Source organism: Lissotriton helveticus, chromosome 4_1, assembly GCF_964261635.1.
Source record: "Lissotriton helveticus chromosome 4_1, aLisHel1.1, whole genome shotgun sequence".
In the NCBI taxonomy this organism is placed as follows: Eukaryota; Metazoa; Chordata; class Amphibia; order Caudata; family Salamandridae; genus Lissotriton; species Lissotriton helveticus.
This window is the reverse complement of record NC_136063.1, coordinates 2,086,797,775-2,086,811,735: the sequence shown is the minus strand read 5'-3', so window position 1 is coordinate 2,086,811,735 and position 13,961 is coordinate 2,086,797,775.

Genomic DNA, 13,961 nt, shown 5'->3' with positions numbered 1-13,961 from the left:
GCTCCTCCCGCCTGTTCTTTTTAAACATGACAGGCTCATCCACGCCACTGGCGGCGCGGCGACATGGCCACGGAGGGGCCCCCTGGAGTGTGGGCCTGCCCCCGCAACGCAGCGGCTGCAGGGGCCTGTAGGGAGGATCCTTGGGGGGGTACTGTTAGGATTTGGGTATAGTCCTCTTTCTGTGACCATAGATTGGCATCATGTGATCGGCCAGGATAGGGATTTAGGACAGTCCTACCTTCCTTTCATTGCTTGATATCGTTAGTCTGTGGGTTCCTGTTTCCTGGTGTTTGGTTCCTGTGATTGCTGTTTTCCTTGATTCTGATTCCTCACGGGCTCGTGAGTGACTCTAGATCCCTTCGGGATTTAGTCCTTCCTTTTTTCTGTTTTTTCCCGTTCTTTGTTTCCCGTTCCCGTTAGATAGTTAGTCCCCTTCTGCCCCTTCCCTTCCCGTTAATTCCAGTTCCTGTCCTGTGTTGCGATACAAAGGTTTTTTTTGGGGGGGTTCCTGCTCCCCCTAATGTAAAAGCCTTTGCAAAGTATTGCTCACCTCGACTGTTTTTAGGAGCTTTTGGTAACGCGCTTCGGAAACGAACGTTTGTATCGTTTCCTTTCGCGCTTTTTTACCTTTCCTTGTTCTTTTGTGCAGAAATGACGTTTTGGGTCATTCCGCGAGTAAGCTCCTGAATTCGAGTGTTGGGAATACCGGTTTTCAGTGCCCTTTATGTCCTGTCCCTTCCCTCTGGTAATATGTGAACTAGCAGGGTTTTTTTGTGTATGCCGGTAACAAGGCATTCTTTTTCCCCTGATAAACGTGAGAGACACCCCTGGAAGTATTGATTTAGTGCTTCGTGATTCTCCAGATCCGAGAGGAGGTATCTTGGATCGGATTAGGTTTTTATTTGCTGCCCGAAGATTTCACGAAGCAAAACCTGCATTATTGACTGGTAGGAGTGATTGTTATCACAGGATATGATCATTTGCTTTAGCACTGTTGGATATATTTACAAAGTGTGTTTTTGTCTGTTTAGGTGCAGAAGCGTGGAGGAGGGAGCTGTGACCTTATTAATCTAACCAGGGTGGATGCTGACTTGGTGTCTCCTGATAATCTTCCACCCCCTTTCCTGGTTCATGTGCACACTCATAGTTCTATCTTGTGAGTGGTACATGGGTTGGGGAAGTGGATTGGTTCATGCTACGTTCCTGCAGTGTGCGGGCTAAGTGGACGGAATCCAACAGTTACGCCCCTGGTTCTGAATTGTTACAGTTTTTGTGAAAACTACTGCCTAAAATATCAAAGCGCAAACCATGGACATCTAGTCGTGTGAGACCAGGTCAAAGTAGAAAAATATGGCCAACAGCGATGAATGCGGTTCTGATATATAAAGTGGATTGGGCCCAGTCACCGCTTACCTATGGACTTAGAAGAAATTCAGTGAAAAAGTATCTGCGAAGGGAATGTTCAGCGGAGCAAAACTGCAGTAGATGTCCGAGGACGGAGTGTCTTCTCTGTTTCTGCTGTCCTGATGATGATCCTGCTTTATTTAAGGATCAAAATATCATTGACCTAAAACACTCTGACCCTCTAAAGAGGTGTACATGACTTTGGCTGCAGTAGTGTTCTGTCCTAAAAATAACTGATCTTGATTGTGTATATTATTGATGGTTACCCAATATTTTGTGCCAGTTTGTCTCGCAGTTTTAACTCTTGATGATGAGTACCCCAGTTGGGTTCATTTTCTATATTTTATTGATTAAGTTAGAGAAAAGAAATTACACTACATATCCAATTGCATAACTCCTGGATATTAGTCTTTTCTCCAGAGCGTTGTTACTTATCCATTAACTTTCTAAATATGGCATTTTCAAAATTGTAATGAAAGATCTGATATTAACATTAAAGGGCGTTTATCATTAAAATTTCATAGACACCAAAAATGACATATCAATCTGCTCCCAGTTGGAAATTACAGCTTATCAAATTTAATAAGGTATTCCCAATGTTATCCTATGGAAAATGTAGGCCTCATAGTAGTGAAAAACAAACGTTTTAGTTTTCTACTACCAGGACATGTAAACCCTAAACGTATATGTCCAAACCTTTAATTACACAGTATCCTGCCCCATTTTCTACCTAGGGCTTACTTTAGGGGTGACTAATATGTAATAGGTGCAGATATTAAGGCTATGCAAGGTGGGGGCTAGATGCCAAGTCATTTGGCATTTTAACACCACGTTAAGGCTGCAAAAGCAGGCCTGCAACATCATTTATAGAACTATTTAAGTCACTATTTAGGGCACAATAAGTGATGCAGGCTCAATAGTAGAATTTATTTTACAGGCCCTGCAGATATGATAGACCACTCTACAAGGGACTTACAGGTAAATTAAATATGCCATTTAGATATAAGCCACTTTAACCACATTTTAGGGCAATGGGCACAAGTACTTCAGCACTGGTTAGCAGTGGTAAAGCGCGCAGATTATTAAGGCTGGCAAAAAAAAGTTCAGCAAAATTGAGGAGGAGATGTAAACATTTTCGGGGATGACCACCCTAAAGCTGGCAGGTCTAACAGCCAAACGATATATCCAGGCAAAGTATGTCTTTTAAAAGTTATTTTTCCTAACTAATGATAAAAGTCTGATTTCACTTAAGAATTGATTTTTTTTTTTAAAAACATTAAATATGGTAGTTGTGGTAGCTTGTCCTTCATGAAAATTAGCAAACTAATTATTTTGACTGAACTTTAGTTTTTTCTAATTTGAACAACTACAGAGCAACACATTAAAAAACCTTTTGGGACTAGTCACCCTAGGTACATGACAAAACTAAAATCTTGCATGTCCCACTAATAAATACTAGGCTCCACACATTGTGGGTTGCAATGCCTCCTTAGGGGTGAGATTTAATATTTACAAGTAGTGTTCACTTTGATCAAAAAGGGTTATTTTAACAACAACTGGTTGACCTGAAGCCATGTTTCCGTTGTCAGCCTGGTGGATTGCACAATATGTACCAAATTTCACAGGTGACAATTACCTTTTCCATGAATGTATGTATGGTATAGCCTTACTGGAAATAGTCCAATTGGGCATTAGCCTATTTTACTGTGCCTTAGGGGCCAGAGCACACAAACTGGGGACAGAACGGTAGTGCTCCAGTGTGCAGAGTTAAAAAACAGTTACAGAAAAATGGCAGTGATCACACAAAAAGAGAGATTTTCTCATGATTTTTTTAATGGCAACATTTAGGTCTTCCCATGAGAGATGTGCTGTGCCCATTTGTGTGTGATTGGTTGACTTTCATGCTTCTCTTCCATTCTTTTACTTAATTCCTCCTTCCCATCCAAACCATTTTCTCCTAAAGCTATTTCTCCCAAATATGAGATTATCTGTGCTGCAATCTATTTCCTCTTGCAACAGATCATACATTGGGAGGGGGGTCTGTGACATAAACAATGCTTAAGCTTTCTAAGAAATTGACAATAAGCAAAGCCTTCATTCTTTGATCCAGAGACAGACTGGAAATCTTCAGTGGTTGGTTCTAGGGCTTTGCAGTCTATTAATTTCATTTTTCTGAACTTTAAAGACAAACTGGTAGAGTTTATTATTTTACTGCATGAAGGCTGAAACATCCTGTGGGTGTAATATATGTTTTGCCAAATCATTGAACATATATTAAATATGAAAGTTCCACTTTATTTGACTAGTTTTGTATTTTGGAAGAAAGGAAATGTAATATCAGTTAACATTTCTGACTCATTAATGAACTGCTTTTGATGATGCAGGTTTTTGTTTTGAATTTGACACGGATTTAGCCATCTTTCTGGAACACCTTACAAATAGAAACTCATTTCAGGCGGTAACTTTGGAAACCCTCGAAACCCTCGATATGCCTAACAAGGCTAGTGTACTGAACTCTTGTTGAAAACCCCTGAATGTTTATGATTTTGTATGATAACCCCTATCCCAGAGCAACACCTTAACTAGATAAATCTGCCCACCAGCACTCCCTTCTCATATTCGTAAAGCTAACTTCATTCTTTTCCACAGGGGTACGGATTATGCCGGCTCAACTTGGTTTCACTAGTATTACCCAATCCAGAACTAATGTTTGCACCATATCTGCCCCCAGGCAGATCTCTTAGGAATTGTATTTAGTGCCCTCTTCTGGATTAACATATGCCTAAACTAGTGAGGGGAACTAGAAACAAGTTCTCCCAAATGAAAACTCAGGAGCACTGAATGTTGAGTAGCAGCAGCTTTCCAAAGTTGCATACAAGCCAGTCACTGATGACTGCATTGGAAGGACTAGATAGTGTTGGTCTCCCTCCTGGCTAGCCACACCTGAGTCGATCCAAAATACTCTTATCTACTCACTGTAAGATTGAGTGAGATTGCAGTTGGATGTCAGCTTATCTCTCTCTCTCTCTCTCTCTCACACACACAGACAGATACAGACTCACACATATCTGATCATTTTAGGTGTACATTTGGGCACACATCCGCAAGGAATAATCCCCAAAGCAACAGGTCAGTCAGTGCAGAGAAAGCAACAACAGGGATGATTTAGGGATTGGTGAAATGGTTACACTATCAGAAGACTTTGGTTCTCCATTTCTGCCACTTCTGCATCATTCTGCCTCATTTAGAATCTGGGGTAAGGCTATGTTTCTTCCAGTAGTCTGTTCACCAAGGAAACACTGAGTCTCCATGCTGATTCACCAACCTGTGTAGTGCAGGGTGATCATCACTGATTTTTCTTACCTACATCTACCATGCAATGCATAACGGATTTAGCTACAGAAACAAGCAATGGCCCTTACACACAGGGAAACATATTCTGTAAATCAAAGCCATTGATTTTTCAGTTTTTCTGAAAAAAGTTTGCTTTGGGGAAGATAAACAAAATGTAGAGTAATACCAAAAAACACATGGCACCGACTTGACATTCAGCTTTTGTTTTAGTGCATCTGATGTTCTGGGAGAAGCGATGTAGACATGGCACTCTCATCTGGTTAGAGGAGGCCAGGCTCAATGGGGACCTCATGGCTGCCCCCCTGTCTGGATCTTAGTGGGTCCTTATATCTTAAATGCAAAGTTGACTAAAACACACACTAATACACATACTCAAACTCACACATAAATCAGATTTGTTAAAGACAGTTGTGGATTTGAGTGCATATCTCTTGCTAGAAACCTCATACAAGCTATCAACTAGTCAAAAATAATTGAAGAACAAGTGATGGGTATTTGTACTACTTTTTCACAAAACAAAGTCACATATTGAGCCCTGCCTCTTTGCAGACAGTATTGCTTTTGCAAACTGATCTCTGTACTAATACACCAGTTTACAAAATAATGACTCACACAGAGTCACAGAATGACCTGCCTAATTCATATTCATTGGGCCAGTTGCAATTGGCTGCAATCACAAGGATAGTGGACTGCACGGAACAACAGACCAATTTCAATGAATTTGCCTTCCAAAACATAAACCTTCTTTTAAAAACAAATAAAGCAGCCTGAATTCCTTAAAGGTAATAGGGGTACTCTAAAAAAGGTTTTCCATTTTTGAAATCATCAGTGAGAGCAAGTTACTGAACCTGAAGCTGCCAGCCTGATTCACAAAAGGGATGAGGTCCTGATGGGACCCATCCCCTCTGTGAATCACTTAAAATGCCAACCTGGGATATGGTGACACAGTTTACAGGTGCATTAAAAAAATAAATACACGTAAAAGTATGTTCAAGTTTATATGTAACTAACTTACAGTCACATACCTTTTTATATTATTTAAAAAAACTCTAAACATAATTGATTAAAAACACATACTTACATATCTCCCTGGCAAACATTCCAGATCAGGTATAGTTGAGCCTTGCCAAACTGGTCTGTGTACTTCCATATTTACATTTCAAGGTACCTTCTCCTGAACATATTAATGCATTTGTAATGTTAATTGAGTTGTTTTGCCTAACAATATGGTGTCTGTGATTCAGGGGCGTAACACAGGTCCCCGCAGCCCCTGCGTTGGGGGCCCGCACTCCAGGGGGCCCCTCTAGGGCCGTGTGGCAGCGCCGCCAGTGGCGTGGATGAGCCAGTCACGTTAAAAAAGAACAGGAGGGAGGAGCAGCACCACCAGGGGGGGCGTAACACAAGCCCCCATGCTCCAGGGGGCCCCTTCTGCTTGTACCACACAGCCCACCCGGGCGCCAGAGCATACTATATTCAGAGTGGACAGTGAGGCCGCTGCGGGAGAGTTATGGTAATCACAGTCCTGGACCGCAAGCAGCTCAGAGCGGCCGACCGGACGTAACGCCGCTCGCTGTAAGTAAGTGCCATGACATTATTTGTAAATCAGGCCAGGCCGCCAGGCTTTCAGCTTTCCCCTGCTGTACTGCCTCAGGGCCCAGCCAGATCCTCACTGTGCACAGGATAGGGGGGCTGTTTGTTAGTCTCGGGGGCGTGTCACACATGAAAATCCCCCCTCCAAACTTCTCCCCTGTGTAGGAGAATTAAAGAATTTCAGAAGACCACTCGACCTTGCTCGAGGCAGTAAAAAAAAATTGCCACAAAGAAATTATCAGAAACACCCACAACCCTGGTGGGGAAGTATCTGCAATGTCCTCTTCTCTTTTTTCACATAATGCTGCAGACCTTGGGAGTAACAGACTGCATTATGTGAAAGAGAAGAGACATATATCTAAAGGAAACAGTAATTTTGTTTACAAAATCCAGAAAAATGTAAACAAGGGAACGGGCAGAGGCGGTTTCATCAAGGAGAGAGAAAGGCATTGATAGCCAATAGCAAGATAACTCAAATTAATTTCTTTAGAAGCAACTCAGAGGCAGAATTTATTTATGTATTTATTTTCAGAATGTGAAGTGTGTGGTGAGTGTAAGAATCGGAAGGCAAGGGGTACTTAAACTGTATCCAAGACGCCTGAAGAACAAGGATCATGCTTGCATAGTCCGAACTTGGACATTACCACAATTAGCGACGGCTGGCTTCACTGACCCTTGGTTGAGTGTGAGGCAGGCAGTAAGTATACTGTGTGCTGAGCCTTGTAATTTGATTTTGGCTTTCAAACGGTGCTGGCTAAAACCGGTAATGAATGAGGTAAGGTAGTCAAACTTTCAGGTGCCTGTCAGAAGTTAAAAGTGCATGAGCAGGACTGTCTTTTTTTACCAAGGTTTTTTTATTATCAAACATCATACCTTGCATGAAGACAAGTATGACAGTTATTATGGAAAATCAATGTTAGTGCAAGTGGGCTTGATTCCGCTTTCATACTCCGCCAAATAGTTTCATTTGGTCCAGCGCTAATCTGTTGCAATATTGCAAGTGTGTTGCCACCATTTCACTGCAAGTAGCTGCATGTCTGAGCCCTTCTTAAACTTTTGGGGGAGAACCCTATATCTACATTTTACCTGGCATACGCTTCAATAGTAATATTAGCTGCACAACACCTATGCCACATATCCTAACCGCAGTGTTTGGGCTGTGCTGTCCATTTTCGCAGCAACTATCTCTACTCTTGTCTGAGTAATTGTTGTCTATTGTCCGTACATACACACCTCTGCTAAGTGCTACGCATCAAGCGTTAGACTGAGAGTAGTTTAGAAATATAACAGTACATAGCTCTGGCTGCGAGCTATGACCTATGTGGGACTGTGTGCTCCTCAGCCTAAGGCTTGCCCAATACCCGGAGCTCACTGTAGACTCTGAATTAGGCAGCAGAGAAGATATCCTGTGTTGTTCATGTTGGGGTCCCACATGTTTCTGTTGTGGGCTGGGCCACACATGTGACAGAGAGGTCCTGGAGCCCCCACTGATGCTCTGCTTGATTGACTGCCAGCAGCAGGGAGACTGCAGGGGCCCCAGTATGGGAAAAGGCTGGCTAAGGCATCTATGTTTTAGTAGCTCATCTAACTTGCTAAGGATGTTATTAATATAAATAGAATGAATGCTTCAATCAATCTAAGCGGCTTGCACCCCTGGCCTGTAGTGTACTGAGTTGGAGGACTGTGCAGTCACGCATTCTGACTCCGCCCGGTTTTCAGCTGCCTGCTGTTAGTGCACTTTAGTTAAATTACTTCTTCGAGTTTCTTGTCGCTCAAATGGGTGTAATATTTCTGATATTTTTACGTTTACCTCATCTTCATAGCATGATTTTGCCGCAAGGAAGTTTCACTCATAGTTATTGAAATGTCACTCATAAGTTCACTGAAAATATGAAAATGTTTCACGTAGCATTGTAAAACCTTGGCAGCTATGGACCAGGCAATAAATGTGAAAATTGTTGGAGGCTCTAAGATTACAAAAAGGGAGAATCTAGCTTGGTATTGTTTGGGCCTCTACGTGGCTGAGAGTGATTACCGAGTCAGCGCCCATGCCCTCTTTGCCTTGGGCAGAACCGGTGTCTCTTACGTTATTGATTTTCCGGAGTAGACGTTTTTGGACGGTTTCTTTAACTTTGCCAATCACCCAATGTGTTTTTCTTACGTTAGGTTAAATGTGCACAAATGGGGGATACAACTGCAGTATCAGTTTAACACACCTTTTCCCAAACCCAAATGACTCACTAAACTCGGTTAGTGTCCTACATTATTTTAATTAGCAGAGTAGATTATGTTGCTAGTCTGCCTTTTAAACAATTTTCAATCATGTATCGCAGACATTTGCTCTTGTGTAATCGAAGGAAATTGAACAATTAAGGGAAGATCTTCATGTTGGCCATTTAGTGCGACTTGGCGCTTCCTTAAGACAGACGGCTAGTGATAAGTTGTTGTTGTTTGCGCTCGCTATTTGTGATGTCAGGGCGCACTGATCCCATATTTGGTTGTGCTTCTCCTTTCCCACAAATCTGTGCTTGGTATCAGTGTGGGTAGCAAAACAGAGTGGGGGGTTGCAGGATGGTCTGTGTGCAGATAAACAGACCATTCCTTGGGGTGACGTATGGTTTACTGAGCTCAGTGACGTCTGCAGCCAACTGACCACATTTGTGTCTGATACCTCTAGTAGCCCTGGGTTTATAGCCAACAGCACTCTGCATTATCTGATTAGCAGTTTAACGTTTGTCTTTGTAGCAGGTGACTCCAACCCCTAGACCTTTTGGATAAAAGAAAAAAAACCTGAGACCTGGCTGCAGGTGTTGTACTGGACATGAGGCCACATGGCAGCTCTGATTTTAACAAGCAAACTTTGCTCACAACATAGCTACGTCAACCATCAACAAGCTGTCAGGGTGGAGATGGGGTGAATAATGCTGGCAAGGATGGGAAACCGAAAGGAACATGTGGTAGGGAAGTGTGACGTCTCAAGTGGGAGGGGACGGTATCCATGCTATGTGTGATGTTCTTGTGGCCCCAGGGTCCCAGAGTTATTTGAGCAAGAGGTGGTGTTGTGTTTGCAGTGGGAGGATATGCACTGGTAAACAGGTGGTGATTAGTTTTAAAGGTAAGGAAATGGCGAGGAGGGTTTTGTGTGCTCATGTATACCTTTTAGGAAGTATGTGTGGCTGGGGCTGGAGGCAGGCATTTTTATGTAAGGAGTTGAAACTTTGCCTAGAAAATTTTAATTTCTACTGTGCAGTCAAAAGGCCTTGGGAAATGTGGCAAGAATGCAGGCCAAGAGGCAGCACTTTGTAAAGTCAGATGGGTTTAATATTCAGAGAATGAAAGTGCTTCAGTGAACAACTGGGATCCAATTTTGTCATTTGCTTACTATTGCTGAGCGGCTTAAGTATTTCTCCTAAGAAATACACAATTTGTCTCAGTGACTCGGAATGGTGTTGCTTTAACAAATGAAAATGGATTTGAGAGAAATTAAGGTGATGGGTCCCGTGGATTTGTGGACACATGCATCTACTCTACTAGTCTGTGTTTGACATACTCTATGAGTCTGTGTTTGTCCTCATGGTCACACGTTTAAACTTCAGTGAGCCCACCCAGCCTTCATCCTTCTGAGGTTGAAAAAATAAATACTGCTGAGCTGCATAACAATGCACAGATCTGCTATTCTTTGAGACAAAGCGGTACAAAAGGGGGTGGTGATGGACGGAGCATCTGAACCAATCAAACACTCACACCCAGTCAACAGATCTGGATTTAATCCATCACCGTTCTTTAGCCCACTCTTCCACCCTAGTTCAGACATGGCCATATGCAAATCAGTCTGACCCTGTGCCTCATGGGAACAGTCCAGCCCGAACTGCCAAGCCATGCCTTCCCTGGACCAGATTCAAGCTTCCTAGGACAGGTTTCTGGCAATACAGCCGTCTTCAGCCAGGCTTGCTTGAATCCAGTGGCAAAGTAAGCAAGGGACTCACGTCTGAGCATACCCTGCCAACTTATGGCGAACAAAGCGGTACAAAAGGGGGTGGTGATGGACGGAGCATCTGAACCAATCAAACACTCACACCCAGTCAACTGATCTGGATTTAATCCATCACCATTCTTTAGCCCACTCTGCCACTCCAGTTCGGACATGGCCATATGCAAATCAGTTTGACCCTGTGCCTCATAGGAAAAGTCCAGCCCGAACTGCCAAGCCATGCCTTCCCTGGACCAGATTCAAGCTTCCTAGGACCAGTTTCTGTCATTACAGCCGTCTTCAGCCAGGCTTGCTTTAATCCAGTGGCAAAGTGAGCAAGGGACTCACGTCTGAGCATACCCTGCCAACTTATGGCGAACAATGCGGTACAAAAGGGGGTAGTGATGGACGGAGCATCTGAACCAATCAAACACTCACACCCAGTCAACAGATCTGGATTTAATCCATCACCGTTCTTTAGCCCACTCTACCACCGCAGTTCAGACATGGCCTTTTGCAAATCAGATTGACCCTGTGCCTCATGGGAACAGTCCAGCCCGAACTGCCAAGCCATGCCTTCCATGGACCGGAAACAAGCTTCCGAGGACTGTTTTCTGGCATTTCAGCCGTCTTCAGCCCGGCTTGCTTGAATCCAGTGGCAAAGTGAGCAAGGGACTCACGTCTGAGCAAACCCTGCCAACTTATGGCGAACAAAGTGGTACAAAAGGGGGTGGTGATGGACGGAGCATCTGAACCAATCAAACACTCACACCCAGTCAACAGATCTGTCTGAACTGGGGTGGCAGAGTGGGCTAAAGAACGGTGATGGATTAAATCCAGATCTGTTGACTGGGTGTGAGTGCTTGATTGGTTCAGATGCTCCGTCCATCACCACCCCCTTTTGTACCACTTTGTTCGGCATAAGTTGGCAGGGTATGCTCAGACGTGAGTCCCTTGCTCACTTTGCCACTGGATTCAAGCAAGCCGGGCTGAAGACGGCTTAAATGTCAGAAACCGGTCCTCGGAAGCTTGTTTCTGGTCCAGGGAAGGCATGGTTTGGCAGTTCGGGCTGGACTGTTCCCATGAGGCACAGGGTCAGACTGATTTGCAAATGGCCATGTCTGATCTGGGTGGCAGAGTGGGCTAAACAACGGTGATGGATTAAACCCAGATCTCTTGACTGGGTGTGAGTGTTTGATTTGTTTAGATGCTCCGTCCATCACCACCCCCTTTTGTACCACTTTGTTCTCCATAAGTTGGCAGGGTATGCTCAGTCGTGAGTCCCTTGCTCACTTTGCCACTGGATTCAAGCAAGCCGGTCTGAAGACGGCTGAAATGCCAGAAACCGGTCCTCAGAAGCTTGTTTCAGGTCCAGGGAAGTCATGGCTTGGCAGTTCGGGCTGGACTGTTCCCATGGGGCACAGGGTCAGACTGATTTGTATATGGCCATGTCTGAACTGGGGTGGCAGAGTGGGCTAAAGAACGGTGATGGATTAAACCTAGATCTGTTGACTGGGTGTGAGTGTTTGATTGGTTCAGATGCTCCGTCCATCACCACCTCCTTTTGTATCACTTTGCTCGCCATAAGTTGGCAGGGTATGCACAGACGTGAGTCCCTTGCTCATTTTGCCACTGGATTCAAGCAAGCCGGGCTGAAGACGGCTGAAATGCCAGAAACCGGTCCTCAGAAGCTTGTTTCCGGTCCAGGGAAGGCATGGCTTGGCAGTTCGGGCTGGACTGTTCCCATGGGGCACAGGATCAGACTGATTTGCATATGGCCATGTCTGAACTGGGGTGGCAGAGTGGGCTAAAGAACGGTGATGGATTAAACCCAGATCTGTTGACTGGGTGTGAGTGTTTGATTGGTTCAGATGCTCCGTCCATCACCACCCCCTTTTGTACCACTTTGTTCGCCATAGGTTGGCAGGGTATGCTCACACGTGAGTCCCTTGCTCACTTTTTCACTGGATTCAAGCAAGCCGGTCTGAAGAAAGGCTGAAATGCCAGAAATCGGTCCTCGACAGCTTGTTTCCAGTCCAGGGAAGGCATGGCTTGGCACTTCGGGCTGGACTGTTCCCATAAGGCACAGGGTCAGACTGATTTGCATATGGCCATGTCTGAACTGGGGTGGCAGCGTGGGCTAAAGAACTTTGATGGATTAAACCCAGATCTGATGACTGGGTGTGAGTGTTTGATTGGTTCAGATACTCCGTCCATCGCCACCCCCTTTTGTACCACTTTGTTCACCATAAGTTGGCAGGGTATGCTCAGACGTGAGTCCCTTGCTCACTTTGCCACTGGATTCAAGCAAGCCGGGCTGAAGACGGCTGAAATGCCAGAAACCGGTCCTCAGAAGCTTGTTTCCGGTCCAGGGAAAGCATGGCTTGGCAGTTCCGGCTGGACTGTTCCCATGGGGCACAGGGTCAGACTGATTTGCATAAGGCCATGTCTGAACTGGAGTGGCAGAGTGGGCTAAAGAACGGTGATGGATTAAACCCAGACCTTTTGACTTGGTGTGAGTGTTTGATTGGTTCAGATGCTCCGTCCATCACCACCCCCTTTTGTACCACTTTGTTCGCCATAAGTTGGCAGGGTATGCTCAGACGTGAGTCCCTTGCTCACTTTTGCCACTGGATTCAAGCAAGCCGGGCTGAAGACGGCTGAAATGACAGAAACCGGTCCTCGGAAGCTTGTTTCCGGTCCAGGGAAGGCATGTTTATGTTTATGTTTATGATTTTTGCATTTATAAAGCGCAGCTGTTACCAAAAGAGGTGTCCTGGCGCTGGCATGGCTAGGCAGTGTGGGCTGGACTGTTCCCATGGGGCACAGGGTCAGACTGATTTGCATATGGCCATGTCTGAACTTGGGTGGCAGAGTGGGCTAAAGAACGGTGATGGATTAAACCTAGATCTGTTGACTGGGTTTGAGTGTTTGATTGTTTCAGATGCTCCGTCCATCACCACCTCCTTTTGTATCACTTTGCTCGCCATAAGTTGGCAGGGTATGCACAGACGTGAGTCCCTTGCTCACTTTGCCACTGGATTCAAGCAAGCCGGGCTGAAGACGGCTGAAATGCCAGAAACCGGTCCTCGGAAGCTTTTTTCCGGTCCAGGGAAGGCATGGCTTGGCAGTTCGGGCTGGACTGTTCCCATGGGGCACAGGGTCAGACTGACTTGCATATGGCCATGTCTGAACTGGGGTGGCAGAGTGGGCTAAAGAACGGTGATGGATTAAACCCAGATCTGTTGACTGGGTGTGAGTGTTTGATTGGTTCAGATGCTCCGTCCATCACCACCCCCTTTTGTATCACTTTGTTCGCCATAGGTTGGCAGGGTATGCTCTCACGTGAGTCCCTTGCTCACTGCCACTGGATTCAAGCAAGCCGGGCTAAAGACGGCTGAAGTGCTAGAAACCGGTCCTCGGAAGCTTGTTTCCGGTCCAGGGAAGGCATGGCTTGGCAGTTCGGGCTGGACAGTTCCCATGAGGCACAGGGTCAGTCTGATTTGCATATGGCCATGTCTGAACTGGAGTGGCAGAGTGGGCTAAAGAACGGTGATGGATTAAACCCAGATCTGTTGACTTGGTGTGAGTGTTTGATTGGTTCAGATGCTCCGTCCATCACCACCCCCTTTTGTACCACTTT